Below are 13,106 nucleotides of genomic sequence, written 5' to 3' on the forward strand. Positions count from 1 at the left end.
CCTTCCGGGGCATCCCCAAGCTTAGGCTTTTGGTTGTCCTTGAATATCTTGGGGTTCCATGGGCATACCCAAGCTTGGGCTCTTGCCACTCCTTATTCCATAGTCCATCAAATCTTTACCCAAAACTTGAAAACTTCACAACACAAAACTCAACAGGAAATCTCATAAGCTCCGTTAGTGCAAGAAAGAAAAACCACCACATAAGGTACTGTAATGAACTCATTATTTATTTATATTGGTGTTAAACCTACTGTATTCCAACTTTTCTATGGTTCATACCCCCCGATACTAGCCATAGATGCATCAAAATAAGCAAACAACACACGAAAAACAGAATCTATCAAAAACAGAACAATCTATAGCAATCTGTAACTTCTGAATACTACTGGAACTCTAAAACTCCTACCAAAATAGGAAGTCCTGGGAAATTTGTCTATTGATCTACTGCAAAAAGAATCAACGCAAAATCACGTTTCTGTTAATTACTAAAATTATTTTCGTCCATGCAAAGTTTTTGTTTTTCAGCAGAATCAAATTAACTATCACCATAGGTTATCCTATAGGTTCTACTAACACTAATTAAAACATGAAAAAACATCTAAATAGAAGATAGATGAAATATTTATTACTAAACAGAAGCAAAAACAAAAAACACAAATAAAATTGGGTTGCCTCCCAACTAGCGCTATTGTTTAACGCCCCAAGCTAGGCATAAAAGCGAGGATAGATCTAAGTAGTGCCATCTTTGGCATCTAATTCCTCAACGGAGCACTTATAATCTTTAGGGGTTTCTCCCTTTTTAGCAACGATTAAACCCTTAGGGAAGAATTCAAGAAATTCATTTGTAGCAAAAGGTCCGCATTTGGGATGAACACTTATTGATTTGAGATCCGCATTTCCCTTATTAGAAGATTCACCCTTATTTTTAGGAACTTAAATAAATTTGGAAGTTTCGGTAGGAGGATTTGGAGTGTTTTTCATGGATAAAAAGGCCGACCCTAAGTTGGTAATGATATCCTCAAGTTTACCGATTCTCGTAGAATCTAGATCTATTCTTTCATTAACTATAGGTTCTTTCTCTTTAAAAAATTTCAAAGTAACTCCAACCCTAGATCCATACTGGTTAATTTGGTTATGAATCTTTTCATCTAGATTTTCAATTAACTCAACAGTGGCAATTTTATTTTCAATAATTTCAAGCCTTTGCATCACATGTTCTAGAGTCAAAATAGTCCCATTTACCAAGAGAGGAGGAGGACCAAACAAATCTAACATAGCATTATAAGCATCAAAGGTATGGCTATCCAAAAAAATTCCTCCGGTACTGGTATCAAGAATGCATCTATTCGACGGAGTAATACCCACATAAAAATTGCGAAGAAGAACGGAAATAGAAAGCTTCCTAGTAGATCTATTTTGAGCATTACAAATTCTATGCCAAGCATCTTTTAGATTTTCTCCCTCCTTTTGCTTAAAATTAAGAATTTCATGTTCGGGAGTAATAACGAGGATAGGAGGACTAGCCATAACGACGAGATAAATGATTTAACACACGAGCACGCAAAAGGCAAGTGAAAATAGAGGATATTTGAAAAGAGGGAGCAAATAAAACGGCAAGGGTGAAGTGGGGGAGAAGAAAACGAGAGGCAAATGGCAAATAATGTAATGCGAGGGAGATGAGTTTGTGATGGGTACTTGGTATGTCTTGACTTGAGCGAAGACCTCCCCGGCAACGGCGCCAGAAATCCTTCTTGCTACGTCTTGAGCTTCCTTGGTTTTCCTTGAAGAGGAAAGGGTGACGCAGCAAAGTAGCGTAAGTATTTCCCTCAGTTTTTGAGAACCAAGGTATCAATCCAGTAGGAGGCTCCTCAAAAGTCCCACGCACCTACACAAACAAACAAGAACTCACAACCAATGCAATAAAGGGGTTGTCAATCCCTTCACGGCCACTTGCAAAAGTGAGATATGATAGAGATAATATGATAAGATAAATATTTTTGGTATTTTTATGATATAGATTGGAAAAGTAAAAGATGCAAATAAAAGTAGATTGAAAGCTTATATGATAAGAGATAGACCCGGGGGCCATAGGTTTCACTAGTGGCTTCTCTCAAGATAGCATAAGTATTACGGTGGGTGAACAAATTACCATCGAGCAATTGATAGAAAAGCGAATAATTATGAGATTATGTAGGCATGATCATGTATATAGGCATCACTTCCGTGACAAGTAGACCGAAATGATTCTGCATCTACTACTATTACTCCACACATCGACAGCTATCCAGCATGCATCTAGAGTATTAAGTTCATAAAGAACAGAGTAACGCATTAAGAAAGATGACATGATGTAGAGGGATAAACTCATGCAATATGATATAAACCCCATCTTTTTATCCTCGATGGCAACAATACAATACGTGCCTTGCTTCTCCTGCTGTCACTGGAAAAGGACACCGCAAGATTGAACCCAAAGCTAAGCACTTCTCCCATTGCAAGAAAGATCAATCTAGTAGGCCAAACCAAACTGATAATTCAAAGAGACTTGCAAAGATAACTTAATCACACATAAAAGAATTCGGAGGAGATTCAAATATTTCTCATAGATAAACTTGATCATAAACCCACAATTCATCGGATCTCGACAAACACACCGCAAATAGAGTTACATCGAATAGATCTCCAAGAAGATCAAGGAGAACATTGTATTGAGATTCAAAGAGAGAGAAGAAGCCATCTAGCTAATAACTATGGACCTGAAGGTCTGTGGTAAACTACTCACAACTCATCGGAAGGGCCTTGGAGATGATGTAGAGGCCCTCCATGATCGATTCCCCCTCCGGCGGAGCACCAATGAAGGTTCCAAGATGGGATCTCGTGGATACAGAAGATTACGGCAGTGGAAATAGTTTTTCGTGGTCGCTTATGATGTTGTCAGGGTACGTGGGTATATATAGGAGGAAGAAGTAGGTCGGTGGACGCTCGAGGGGCCCACGAGGGTGGGGGGCGCGCCCACCTGTAGGGGGCGCGTCGGGCACCCTCGTGGCCACCTAACTTGTTTCCTGACTTCCACTCCAAGTCCTCTGGATCACATTTGTTCCAAAAAGGTCGCTTCCGAAGGTTTCATTCCGTTTGGACTCCGTTTGATATTCCTTTTCTTCGAAACACTGAAATAGGCAAAAAACAGCAATTCGGGCAGGGCCTCCGGTTAATAGGTTAGTCCCAAAAATGATATAAAAGTGTAAAGTAAAGCCCATAAACATCCAAAACGGGTAATATAATAGCATGGAACAATCAAAAATTATAGATACGTTGGAGACGTATCAATACTTGAGGTGACATTGGAGTATCTAGGTGACATTAGGGTTTTGGTTGATGTGTGTCATAAGGTGTTATTCTAGTACGAACTCTAGGATAGATCGAACGGAAAGAATAGCTTCGTGTTATTTTACTACGGACTCTTGAATAGATCAATCAGAAATAATAACTTTGAGGTGGTTTCATACCCTACAATAATCTCTTCGTTTGTTCTCTGCTATTAGTGACTTTGGAGTGACTCTTTGTTGCATGTTGAGGGATTGTTATATGATCTAATTATGTTATTATTGTTGAGAGAACTTGCACTAGTGAAAGTATGAACCTTAGGCCTTGTTTCCACGCATTGCAATACCGTTTTCGCTCACGTTTATCATTAGTTACCTTGCTGTTTTTATAATTCCAGATTACAAAAACCTATATCTACCATCCATATTGCACTTGTATCACCATCTCTTCGCCGAACTAGTGCACCTATACAATTTACCATTGTATTGGGTGTGTTGGGGACACAAGAGACTCTTTGTTATTTGGTTGCAGGGTTGTTTGAGAGAGACCATCTTCATCCTACGCCTCCCACGGATTGATAAACCTTAGGTCATCCACTTGAGGGAAATTTGCTACTGTCCTACAAACCTCTGCACTTGGAGGCCCAACAACGTCTACAAGAAGAAGGTTGTGTAATAGACATCAGAGTTGGAAAGGGGACTACCTACAGGCAGTCGGCTCTGATACCAACCTGTGACACCCCCAATTCAACCGTACACTAATCATACACGCAAATGTGTATGATCAAGATTAGGGACTCACGAGAATATATCACAACACAACTCTAGACACAAATTAAAATAAAACAAGCATTATATTACAAGCCAGGGGCCTCCAGGGCTCGAATACATAAGCTCAGATACACAAGAGTTAGCCGAAGCAACAATATCCAAACACAGACATAAATTAGACAAGTTTTCCTTAAGAAGTCTAGCACAAACATCAACATGGATCGAAAAGGCGAGGCCTCCTGCCTAGGAGCCTCCTAACTATTCATGGTCAGCGGCGGCCTCCATGTAGTAGTAAGCACCCTCGTGGCAGTAGTAGTCGTCGTCGACGGTGGCGTCTAGTTCCTGGGCTCCACCACCTGATTGCGACATCCGGTAAGAATGGAAAAGGGGGGAAAGAGGGAGCAAAGCAACTGTGAGTACTCATCCAAAGTACTTGCAAACAAGGATCTACACTACATATGCATTGGTATCAATGAAATGGGTTGTATCTGTGGACTGAACATCAGAATGCCAGAAGTGAAGTGGGAAAGCCTAACCTATCGAAGACTAGCATCTTCAAGCATCTTGCAGCATCAGAAGACATAATAGTAGCATATTATATTATTAGTAGGTATGTTGTAACATTGCCCAGAAATCAGTTCCTCGACTCCCTGCGAGAAAAAATCTCGGAGCCATCATATCCATTTCTCATGCCTCAGCATCCAGTTCTAGTTGTATCGATCGGTATGCAACTCCGAGCGTCCGTTACCGTGGACACAACTATTTGAATAGATAAAATACTTCCCTGCAGGGGTGCACATACTTACCCAACTATTCGAATAGACACAACTATTCGATCAACTCCGTCCGGACACACCATCAGGTCATGACCGGCCTTGGCCGATCAATACGCCGCATCCCTAGGCTCACCAAAGAGGCCAGCACGCCAGTCTACATCCTAAGCGCGCAGGGGTCTTGGGCCCCTCGCCCTTTGCACTCCTGCACATTGCTAACGCGGCCGGTGATCAGACCTAGCTACCTCCTTAAATAAGGAAGGTGCTTACACAGTCCAACCCGGCGCGCGCCACTCCATCGCTGACATCCGTTGAGCATTCAGTTGATACATACGACGTAGAGTGCTAGGGCTGGAACTCGAGCCGAGTCGAGCCAGCTCGGCTCGACTCACTAGAGCTTGTTTCGTTAACGAGATAGCTCGACTCGACTCGTTACTATAACTCTAAGAGTGCCCATACTTATTCCCACGTGGTGGTCAGTGCGAAAAGGCCAGAGGCCTACTCGGGTCAAATATCCAAACCGTCAGTGTCTTGGTAGTGCGCGGTAATGAGCAGAGACTCATGAGCATGTGACCCCGTCGCCCCGTCTCGTGGGCTTACAGCAAGGGCTGCCACATAATTATCTCTCGGGTACCCTGCAAGTCAACCCGACTTCACATCACTCATGGGTACCCCTCGGGGCCGACCCGATGTTATCATGGTTCTGTGTTAAGTCAAAGTAATCATGTGTCTGAAACATCAAGGGGGAAACCCGAGGAATCAACCTCAATGGATTCCCACTCGATGTAACCGTCAAGGTGGACTTGGAGGAATCACCCTCGATGGTCCACACTTGAGGGGTTGCATGGCAGAGTCGTTATCGGGAGTGGTGAAGGAGGAATCACCCTTGATGACCATGATCGAATAGTTACACTACAGGGTTAACATCAGAAGTGCTGATGAGGTATCACCCTCGGCACCCGATAGTAGCCCTGCAGAGTCGTACAACTAAGTGGGGTGATGTGTGGTGTCGGGGTCTGGACATCGATCACGTTGATCGAGTCATCGGTCGTCAAGCGGGGGCGACTAGGACAAGGAGAGGGGTCTCTGGTTGATTACTAACCAACCTATACTAAGCAGTTTAGGATAAACAGGTAAGGTATGAAAGCAGGTAACAAAAATAGGCTATGCATCAGAATAGGATCATACAAAAGTAGTAGCAGTTCTAATGCAAGCATGAGAGGGAAAGAAATGGGCGATATTAGAATGATCAATGGGGGTTTGCTTGCTTGGAAGCTCTACAGGCAGATACAGACCCTCGAAGGTGAAGTAGCCGATCACTGGTTCAACCGCGGTCTCGGGGTCTACCGAAAAGAAATAACAGAGGGGGAACACAATAAATAATAGAGCAATCAAAGCATCACAAAGCATAATATGGCAATACGCGGTGCTAGGGGTGACCTAACGCAGTACTACACGTTGAAGACGGAGAAGGAAACCATCCAGAGGGGTTGTTTCGGCATTTGGCATTTTCTAGACAGATGAAAAGAGGGGGACGGTTCCATGTTCAACATGCTAGGGGCATGTGACAGATGAATGGGTTGCAAATACAGACTCATTGGATTTTTCTTTGCAACTTTCATATATAAATTATTTTCATCTGAGTTACGGATTATTTTAAATGAATTTTCAAAGTTTAAACATTATTCTGAAATTGTTATTATTTAACTTAATTCAAAAGAACAGAAATAGGACGCCAGCCCGACATCATCATGTCGTCAACAGTCAACAGGGTGTTGACTGGTCAAACTGATGTGGGGGACCCACCTGTCATTCACAATGAGGCTAACAGAGTTTTAAAATTAAACTAATTATCTATTTAACTAATAGGGACCCACATCCAGTGCCTACTTAGCTTAACTAATCATATTAATTAATTAAAACTGTTTTGATTAGCTTAAGGGGAGTTTTAAAGTCAGCGCTGGCCATAGTCAACAGGTCAAGGGGGTCCTGGGGCCACCGGGCTGTGACCCTGGGGGTGGCCCCGGGGCAGCCACGTCGGCCGGCGCCAGATGGGGCTTTGGCGAGCATTCTCATGGCGGCTCCTCGCCAGATTTAGCCAGAAAAGCACTACAGTTCTCCGTTTATTGCGCGCGAGGCGGCGTTTGGAAGCTGGGAGGGAGCCGCTTTGAGTGGTGCTGACGGTCTGTGGTGGGGAGGCTGGAAACATTGTCGGCGTCGAGCTTGGCGGGCACCGAGGTTGGGAGAACACGGGATCGGGGCTGCCGGGCTTGGGAAGGCAAGCGGACAGCGACGTTCGGACACGGCCGTCGCGTCGCGTCGAATGGAAGGGGTGGGAGCGGTTGGCATGGCCTGAGACGAGCATGGCAACGGCGATGAACAGCAGCGACTTCGGGAGGTTGGCGGTAACGGTGCTAGGGGGCACAACGAGCGGTACCGAGGGGCCCGTTATCCTCCTAGGGAGCTCAGGAGCACGGTGCACTCCGCAGGCGCGAGCGGGGCTAGCGGTGGCTGGGGTGACGACATGAACAGCAACACCGAGCTCGCGGTTGAGCGGCGAGGCAAACCTCGGGTAGAAAAACGAAAGGGGAAAGGCAGGGAAGCGAACGGCTGCTCACAGCGGTGACGGGGAGCTGCTCGAGGAGGCGTGGGATGCAGTGACGGCGATCGTCGAACTCCGCCGGATGCAGAGGAGGAAGTTGCTCCGATCCCGCCACGGTGGTGGCTTCATGATCCACAAGTATATGGGATCAATTGTACCCTTTTCGGTAAGTAAGAGTGTCGAACCCAACGAGGAGCAGAAGGAAATGACAAGTGGTTTTCAGCAAAGTAATGTCTGCAAATTATAAGTAGCAGAGTAGTTTGATAGCAAGATAATTTGTAACGAGCAAGTAACGGTAGTAGTAACAAAAGTGCAGCAACGTAGCCCAATCCTTTTGAGGTAAAGGACATGCCAAAACGATCTCTTATGATAAGCAAGGTGCTCTTGAGGGTACACGGGAATTTCATCTAGTCACTTTCATCATGTTGGTTTGATTCGTGTTCGCTACTTTGATAATTTGGTATGTGGGTGGACCGGTGCTTAGGTGTTGTTCTTACTTGAACAAACCTCCTACTTATAATTAACCCCCTTGCAAGCATCCTCAACTACCATAAAAGTATTAAGAATAAATTCTAACCACAACATTAAACTTTTGGATCCAATCGGTCCCTTACGGAATAGCGCATAAACTAGGGTTTAAGATTCTGTCACTCTCACAACCCATCATCTAATAACTACTTCACAACCCTTATGCCCAAATATGGTGAAGTGTCATGTAGTCGAAGATACATCCCCAACGTATCTACTTTTCCAAACACTTTTGCCCTTGTTTTGGACTCTAACTTGCATGATTTGAATGGAACTAACCCAGACTGACGCTATTTTCAGCATAATTGCCATGGTGTTATTTCTGCGCAGAAATAAAAGTTCTTGAAATAACCTGAAAATCCACAGAGATATGTTTTGGAATTAATAAAAAATATTGGCGAAAGAATAAACATCAGGGGGCCCACACCCTGTCCACGAGGGTGAAGGGCGCGCCCCCTCCCTCATGGGCCCCTGGACCTCCACCGACCTCAACTCCAACTCCATATATTCACTTTCGGGGAGAAAAAAATCAGAGAGAAGGATTCATCACATTTTACGATACGGAGCCACCGCCAAGCCCTAATCTTCCTCGGGAGGGTTGATCTGGAGTCCGTTCAAGGCTCCGGAGAGGGGAATATGTTGCCATTGTCATCGTCAACCATCCTCCATCACCAATTTCATGATGATCACCGCCGTGCGTGAGTAATCCTATCGTAGGCTTGTTGGACGGTGATGGGTTGGATGAGATTTACCATGTAATCGAGTTAGTTTTGTTAGGGTTTGATCCCTAGTATCCATTATGTTCTAAGATTGATGTTGCTATGACTTTGCCATGCTTAATGCTTGCCACTAGGGCCCGAGTGCCATGATTTCAGATCTGAACCTATTATGTTTTCATGAATATATGTGATTTCTGGATCCTATCTTGTAAGTCAATAGTCACCTACTATGTGTTACGATCCGGCAAACCCCGGAGTGACAATAGTCAGGACACTTCCCGGTGATGACCGTAGTTTGAGGAGTTTGTGTATTCACTAAGTGCTAACACTTTGGTCCAGAACTCTATTAAAAGGAGGCCTTAATATCCCTTAGTTTCCAATAGGACCCCGCTTCCACGGGAGGGTAGGACAAAAGATGTCATGCAAGATCTTTTCCATAAGAATGTATGACCATATTCGGAATACATGCCTACATTACATTGATGAACTGGAGCTAGTTCTGTGTCACCCTATGTTATAACTGTTGCATGATGAATTGCATCCAACATAATTATCCATCATTGATCCTTTGCCTACGAGCTTTTCACATATTGATCTTTGCTTAGTTACTTCTCCGTTGCCACTGTTACGATTGCTACAAAACTGCTACTGTTACTTTTGCCACTGTTACCATTACCATCATACTACTTTGATACTAAATACTTTGCTGCATATATTAAGTCTTTCAGGTGTGGTTTAATTGACAACTCAACTGCTAATACTTGAGAATATTCTTTGGCTCCCCTTGTGTCGAATCAACAAATTTGGGTTGAATACTCTATCCTCGAAAACTGTTGCGATCCCCTATACTTGTCGGTTATCAAGACTATTCTCTGGCGCCGTTGCCGGGAGCATAGCTCTATTCTTTGAGTCACTTGGGATTTATATCTGTTGATCACTATGAGGAACTTAAAAGATGAAAGAACCAAGATCTTTCCCTCAACTACGAGGGGAGGTAAGGAACTGCCATCTAGCTCTGCACTTGATTCACCTTCTGTTTTAAGTAAACTTGCAACACTTGCACCTGCTGTTGATTCTGATATGTCACATGTTATTGATGATGCCACTTCTGCTATGCATGATTCTTATGATGAAACTACTTCTATGCTTGATAATACAGTACCATTAGGTGAATTTCTTGATGAACAACTTTCTAGGGTTAGAGAGAATGAAATTATTGAAACTGATAATATTGATGAAAGTGATGATGAAGATTCTCCCCCTAGACATGAATTGCCTGTTGTGCCTGAGGGTTATGTTTTGGATGAAGAAACTGCTAGAGACCTTTTTGCTTGCAACGATAGATATGATCTTAAGAAACTATTAGCTAAGCTGAAAGAAAAGTCTCTAAATGCTAGAATGAAATATGACCCTGCTTTTGCTACTTCACCTATCTGCGTTACTGATAAGGATTATGAATTCTCTGTCGATCCTGAGTTAATTACTTTTGTTGAATCTGATCCTTTCTATGGCTATGAATCTGAAACTGTTGTGGAACATCTTACCAAATTGAATGATATAGCCACCCTATTTACTCATGAGGAAAAAATTCGTTATTACTATATCCTTAAGTTATTTCCGTTCTCATTAAAGGGTGATGCTAAAATATGGTTTAATTCTCTTGCTCCTGGTTGTGTGCGTAGTCCCCAGGATATGATTTATTACTTCTCTGCAAAATATTTCCCCGCTCATAAAAACATGCTGCCTTAAGGGAAATATATAATTTTGTGCAAATTGAAGAAGAGAGTCTCCCACAAGCTTGGGGGAGGCTTCTCCAATTACTTAATGCCTTGCCTGATCATCCTCTCAAGAAAAATGAAATACTTGATATCTTTTATAATAAACTAACCGAGGCTTCCAGAGACCACCGGGATAGTTGTGATGGTTGTGTTTTCAGGGAAATAACTGTTGAGCAAGCTGAGTTACTATTAAATAATATATTGAGCAATGATAATGATTGGACACTTCCCGAAAAAACTCCTAAGCCAACTCCGAAGAAAAGGGGTATTCTATTTCTCATTCCTGAAGATATGCAAGAGGCAAAGAAATCTATGAAAGAAAAAGGTACTAAAGCTGAAGATGTTAAGAATTTACCACCTATTGAAGAAATACTTGGTCTTGATAACCCGACACAGGTAGTAAGGTAAATTCTCTCTATAGATTTGATGAAGGTGATATCCCTCGTTATAAGTCTGCTAGCCAATGCCTGGATGAGTTCGATAATTCTATTGTTAAACAAGAAAACTTCAATGCTTATGTTGGTAGACAATTGAAACGTAATGCTTATATGGTTGAACACTTGAGTGATTATATGTCTAGACTGAAAGGTGACCTTAAGCTTATTAGTAAACATGCGTCTATGGTTACCACTCAAGTAGAACAAGTGCTTAAAGCACAAGATGATTTGCTCAATGAGTTGAATAATAAAAACAATGATAATGCTGTTAGAGTTATGACTAGAGGTGGTAGAATGACTCAGGAACCTTTGTATCCTGAGGGCCATCCTAAGAGAGTTGAGCAAGATTCTAAGGAGAACTAATGTTGATGCACCAAGTCCTTCTAAGAAGAAGAAAGAGAAAAATGATAGGACTTTGCATGCTTCTAGTGAACCTGTTATAAACACACCTGAGAATCCCAATGACATTTCTATTTCTGATGCTGAAACACAATCTGGTAATGTACATGAACCTAGTGATAATGTTAATGATGATGTTCATGTTGATGCTCAACCTAGTAATAATAATGATGTAGAGATCGAACCTGCTGTTGATCTTGATAACCCACAATCAAAGAATCAACGTTATGATAAGAGAGACTTCGTTGCTAGGAAGCACGGTAAAGAAAGAGAACCATGGGTTCAAAAACCCATGCCTTTTCCTCCTAAACCATCCAAGAAAAAGGATGATGAGGATTTTGAGCGCTTTGCTGAAATGATTAGACCTATCTTCTTGCGTATGTGTTTGACTGATATGCTTAAAATGAATCCTTATGCTAAGTATATGAAAGATATTGTTACAAATAAAAGAAAGATACCGGAAGCCGAAATTTTTACCATGCTTGCTAATTATACTTTTAAGGGTGGAATACCAACGAAACTAGGAGATCCAGGAGTACCAACTATACCATGCTCCACTAAAAGAAACTATGTTAAAACTGCTTTATGTGATCTTGGAGCTGGTGTTAGTGTTATGCCTCTCTCTTTATATCGTAGACTTGATTTGAATATGTTGGCACCTACTGAAATCTCTTTGCAAATGGCCGATAAATCAACTGCTATACATGTCGATATTTGTGAGGATGTGCCTGTTGTGGTTGCAACCATCACTATTTTAGCGGACTTTGTTATTCTTGATATTCCCGAGGATGACAGTATGTCAATTATCCTTGGTAGACCCTTTCTGAATACTGCAGGGGCTATTATTGATTGCAACAAAGGCAATGTCACTTTTCATGTTAATGGTTATGAGCATACGGTAAACTTTCCGAGGAAACAACCTTAAGTTCATAGTATCAATTCTATTGGAAAATTTTCAACGATTACTATTGGAGGTTTTGAATTCCCTCTTCCTACTGTCAAGAAGAAATACGATATTCTTATTGTTGGGGACATGCATATCCCCGTTGAGGTAACCAAGTGTTGTTCGAAAATTCTCCGGTTTCGTGTTATTCAGAAGAAGTTTGTTAACAAGACTTGATCAACCTTGTTAGTGGATTCCTTTTGATGAGCATGAGATGGATGAAGTTAGAAAGCACAACTCTCTGTACCCTCCTTTTACTTTCTGTTATTTAGATTAAATAAAGCAAAAGTAGTATTTTGCTGACTGTTTTCTGAGTTATCCGTGCAATAAAAAATACCCCAAAAATAAAAGTTCTCCAAATGCCCTGAAAATGGAGTATGATTTTTTGTTGAATATTTAAGATTTTCTAGCACTCAGAACACACCAGGGGCCCCCACCATTTCGCCAGAAGGGCATAGGGCGCGACCACCCCCTAGGGCGCGCCCCCTAACTCATGGGCCCCACGTGGCCCCCTCCACTTATTCCAGCACCCACATACTTCGTCTTCCTCTAGAAAAATCATCCCATAGCTCAAACCCGCGTTCTAGCTCGTTTTGCTGCCATTTTCGATCTCCTTGCTCAAAGCTCCATTCACAAAACCGCTTTGGGGGATTGTTCTTTGGTATGTGACTCCTCCAATGGTCCAATTAGTTTTTGTTCTAATGCTTTATTTATTGCAATTTTTTCTACTGAGGTGACCCTGCTCTTGAGCTTGCATGTCAAATTTATATGGTCCAAAGTAGTTTTAATGCATGATTTAGCCTCTAGGCGCTTGTGGGAGTAGTTACTATCAA

Source organism: Triticum dicoccoides, chromosome 2B (assembly GCF_002162155.2).
Source record: "Triticum dicoccoides isolate Atlit2015 ecotype Zavitan chromosome 2B, WEW_v2.0, whole genome shotgun sequence".
Classification (NCBI taxonomy): Eukaryota; Viridiplantae; Streptophyta; class Magnoliopsida; order Poales; family Poaceae; genus Triticum; species Triticum dicoccoides.